The following is a 5,358-nucleotide window of genomic DNA, read 5'->3' as shown; positions in this document are numbered from 1 at the left end:
CCGTAATTACGTTGTCCTCTATTTTCATGTTAATGCACCGTAATTTTATATTTCGTAAATTTTGTCTTATTTCAGACGTAAAAAAAGAATGTAAGAGAATATATAATTGCTGTAATTTTTTCTTTCACGTAAAATTACAAACGTAAAACATAGTGTAAAATATACATAAAATGCTATTTTTCTTGTCTTATAATCTATATTTTGTTTTTGTCAAATTTAACATAGTGAATCCCTATGAATGTAACTATTTGTATTTCAACTATAATTTATTTATGAAACGATAATAAGATTATCTCGGGTGAAGAATAACTTATTCTGCATCCTTATATATATATATATATATATATATATATATATATATAGCCGGTCTATTCTGCTAATATTAGCAGAATAACTATTCTGATAACACTTCCGCACTGCACGCTCAACAGAAGCGAACTGCGTCGTCTTTACGTTGGGCACTGCAATGCTTCACGGGAGAACTGCTTCATTTTCTGGTGTTCCGCCCGCATTTTTTGTGTGGAATGGTGTGTTGCGGGATGATTTAGTTTGTCTTTGCATCTCATTTTGCGTTTATTCTTTCCAATTTACAGGAAAATCTACTAGAGTGCTTGCAAATCGAGGGATTTGATGGACGAGCTTTCTCTGTTCGTTCGTGTTCGCAGCAGATTCGGTTTTGTGTGTGCTCGGATGTTGTTTTTTAGTAGGAATTCTTTGATTGCGTTCGTTTTAATCGGTCCGTTCACTCTATAATTTGTTAATTTTTAGGAGTTAGTTTTCAATTCTTGTTAATTTGATTGTGCGGGCGGGTGAGCTTCGTCCGCTCCTATGTTCTTGTTGATTTTTTGGATTTTGTGCGTCCATGCGTGTTTGAATATTGTAATTACTGTTGCTATAGGTTTGAATTCATTGTATCGCGAGTATAATTGTCATTTTTTGAATTGCATTTTTAAGTGAAAGCTGATGCTATTTGTCAAGTTGTCGGGTCTTCCATGTAATTTTTTGCGGGGGTATTTTTCCATAGTTTAGTGGTTGTACAATTTTTATGCGAGTTATGGAAGTGCGAGTGAAATTGACACCTCTATTAGTCTACCACATGTCTGGAGTTCTACTGCTTCAATTTTATTTGTTGTAGTTGTGGCATACGTTGTAGTGCACTACATTTTTGTTAGTAGTGTACTTCGTTGTAGTTGCATTACAGTGGTTATGGCTGCTTATGAGATTTCTCTTTTCTTAAACTACATCCTGTGTTCTAGAGGACTGCATAATATGCACTTCCGTACTGCTTTAGCAGTGTGGTTAATGTTCTATTCTGCTATTAGAATGGGCGGTCCATTATGTGCTTGTGTTAGCTGAATAGTTATTATAAGAATTTTTTGAACTGCATACTATGAGAATTGTTTTTGGACATCATATGTTAACTGCAAAGTTTCGACCATTTGTATTTCCTTGTTACTGTTCAGAGGACTGCTTTTTTTATTATTAGTACCACACTATGTGTTTTGAGGGAACTGCATTACTGCCAACAACAACTTGTTTAAAAAGGATGATAAAATGATGTAGATTAGGTTGCATACTTTAAATAGGCATCATTCAAAGTGTTTGATGGACATAATTTTAAAAGCATACAACATAAGCAAAACATTAGAAATATTGGTTGCTTCATATTAGACAGCCTAGAGTGCAAATATTGTAAACTTGAGGGAGTCTTCTTCTTTGTAGAAAAACACCATGGCCACTTCTCCGACCTCAGAGCCATTCTGGGAGATAAAATCTTTCCAACCAGTAGTTATGTTGATGCAGTCTTCAGAGTCAATGTGGTAGTCAGCTTGCATGTCTGCATACCCATTCTTGTGTTGTGTCTCCAAAGTAACCTTCCCTGAACTCGGAGCAGGAAATTTTATTGTGGATGACAGTTTTTGCATACTGGAATGGGTGGAAATAGAATTTTATAAGTAAACAACAAATGTTTTTCTTTATACTTAGGATGATCTGTTTATGTTGACTTAAATACTTACATATATATGACTGCTATTTTCTAAAGTAGTTGCAATGTATGAACAAACTTATATACGGAATTGACCTCTAGTTTTACTAGGATATATATTATACTGCAACATGCTTGTACTGCAATGTGAGTAACAGTGTACTTCGCCAGCATGTTAAGAGAACTGCAACGCTGATCTACTAATCCTTTTTTTTGTTCGTGTGTTGGGGTTATGATCTAACTAGTGTTGATACCTGGTGTGGTACTGAAGAAAAATAGGTGGAAGCATCTAGTCTTAATAGCTAACAAATATGAACAACAATACAAATTCTGTTTTGTATTTTGTTGGCACCACTGAACAAATTGACTGAACTATATATTCAGATGTGGATTTGCAGGCTAGATTATGTCCAAAATTGTGAGGGGAAAAACATGCCCAACTTTCGTGCAGATCTGCGGTTGTGAGGCGATGAAGAAATGGCGCATGAAACCCCCTGTTGGGTATCATCAGGCACCCAAGCATGCTGTGCCACTCGGTGTTGGTGAGCTCTAGACCTTCTGCGTGCACGCATGTGTCCGCTACCGGCGCCATCCTTGCCAAACAGCCGCACTTACAGTCCATGGTGGGTTCAGTGGAATTCCAGAGAAGAGCTAGGGATGGGATGAACCCTAGATCTATGATTTGAAGAAAATGAGAAGCGGGGAGAGGAGTTGTGTTAGTCTGGAGCACGAATGGATGCATTTTTATGCAACCAATTGAGCAATGGAAGTAATAAATGTTGTGGTTGGTGTTAGGTCGTGGATTGGTTCTGATTCAGTGTACGCGAATGCATTTGAGAAGCAACATGACTGCTTACTTGAAAATAGTGAACTGCATTGTCATATCACGATGAATTGCGGAACGCGTGGTTGGGCCTGTGTTTGTGTATGGTATGTGGGTTTTTTTAATTTTCAATGGCCTCTCTTTTGTGTGTTGGCCCTGTGTTCGGGGAGTGAAGACGCATTGGGCCCAAGTCAGCCTGTGAGCATGGCTGGTTCCCGATGCATTGTGTGCAGCCTAATGTTTAGTCCCACCTCACCCGCGGAAGGCGCGCTCGACCTGTTTATAAGCGCTGGCGAGGCCGCCATATCGAACTCCTCTGGTTACTTATTTGGGCTCTTATACACGGCGCTTGCTGCTCTATGCTCTTTGACCTGTGGGCCCATGTGTGGCCGGCCCCATGCATTGTGACTCAGAACGACTCACCTTCTGTGGGCGCAGACCTACTACGAGATTGGCTGGGGCCGGTTGCACCTGGGTGGTCAATTTTTTTCTTTGTATTTTTCTCTCTTAAGTATTTTTTTCAATGTCGGGGCGTGCATTGCTTTAGTAAATCATCCGTGCACTGCATTGATCAGGGTTCTGTACTGCATGTGCACGCATTCCGTACTACATGTATAGTTCTCGTTTTTGTTTTCATGTTTTTGCTCTTATGTAATTTTTTTCCAATGTATGGGAGTGCACTGCTTAGTAAATCATGCGTGTACTGCATTGATTATGTTTCTGTACCGCATGTTCATATATTTCTGCACTACATATACAGGTCGCATTTTTCTTTTTGTGTTTTTGCTCTTATGTATTCTTTTTTTTAAATTTAGGGGCGTGCACTGCTTTATTGGGTATGTGTAAACTTCATTCGACAGAGTCTGTACTGCATTCATACACAATTTGCACTGCATGCGTCCTATTTGCACACTGCATCTTATTTCATTTTGTGCACTGCTCGAATCTAATGATACATAAGCAAACAACAGAAAACAAATTATCACAAGCATTCTGTATGACAAGTTCATCATCAGCAAACTATGTTCAACAGAAAACAATCTAACATAATCAAAGTTCATCATTACAAGCGATTCTGCATGGCAAGCAAACTATGTTCAGCAAAAGCAAATGATCATAAGCAAACTAACGATACATAAGCAAACAACATAAAGCAAATTTGATGATAATTCTAAAATGATGCTGGCATTGTTGGCTCTTGGCCGGCACCATCTTCTTCTTCACCAGTTAGCGTCTCCCCATCCCCAGCTGCTCCTGGCGCGCTTCTTGGGGGGCTCCTCCTTCTCCAGCTTTGCACGACGAAGCCTGTACTGGGTGAGGGTGATGCGGTTCCATATCTCGTACGTTGCGTAGGCATCCTTTGCCGCGTACTCGATGTGCCTCATGGACAGAGGCAGGGTGGCCCAGCGCTTGTGTTCGTCTTCGGTGATCTTCTTCTTCATGTTGTTGTAGTAGTCGTCGATGAGCATGCCGGAGACGTTTCCAAGGGAGTCCAACTCCTTGGTTGCCTCGGGCACCCTCCACTCCTTCTGGATGTTAACGAAGTTGGCAACCTCCAGATTGGCGTGCTCTAGCCTAGTTTTGTCGCCGTCGATGGAGAAGCCTGCAAAGGTGTACCTGGGGTCGGCGAGGAAGTTGTCAAAGACGGTGCACCTTTCAGCGGCGCTCATTTGGAAGAGCAGCACCGGGTGATTCTTGCCGACGGAGAGTTGGCAGAGGGCGGGTCTCTGCGTCGCTTTAGGCTCGTTGTTGTACTCGAGATTAGTGCCGATGATCTTGAGGTGCTGGAGGCTGAGGTGGCGCTCGTACTGTGAGAGGGAGATCACCATCAGCTTCTTGTCGTTGGTGTGGATGACGTGCAACTTGGTGTTGCCGTGGGCCTCCACGCCCTTGTATTCGTCGGCAAACGCCATCGCCGGTAGTAGGGCTTGGTGTTTTTGCATATTGATGTGATGGAGCAATTAGGTGGCAGCGCAATGGATACTTGTGTTGTTGTGGATGAGAAGGCCTTTGGCAGGGGTCTGAATTTAAGGGGAGGGCGCGGGGTGGGATGGCCGCATCGGATGAACTGCACGATCTCGCTGACGATGCGGTTGTGCAGATCATGGGTTGGTGTTGCGTCTGTGATCGTGGGCTTGTGGCGATGGAACCGCTCTGATTGGGTGGTTGTATGTGAATGTGTTTTTTTAACGTGGTTTTATTTTATTTTTGATCAGTAATTTTTTTAACCACCACTTTCTGTGCGAATGGGCATTTGTCACGTTTATATGTATCCTGCGTGGTAATGAAACTGCATTGGTTATAGTTCTGCACTGCATCGTCTACAATACAGAACTGCATTTTGTCTACAGGTGCGTACTTCACCATTTTTTGTGTGTCCTTGCTGCAGCCCCTGAAAAAAGTACAATGTATTCCGCAGTTTTACGAGTTTTTCGTTGTGTTCTATACCGTGTATTTATTCATGTAGGTAATCCGGAACTAGATTGCTATACCGGGCTGCATCGTGTAACGAAATGCACTGCATTTTTCTAGTGTTGCGTACTACATC

The sequence above is a fragment of the Triticum aestivum genome, chromosome 5B, assembly GCF_018294505.1.
Source record: "Triticum aestivum cultivar Chinese Spring chromosome 5B, IWGSC CS RefSeq v2.1, whole genome shotgun sequence".
NCBI lineage: Eukaryota > Viridiplantae > Streptophyta > Magnoliopsida > Poales > Poaceae > Triticum > Triticum aestivum.
Note: the sequence above shows the minus strand (reverse complement) of the source record.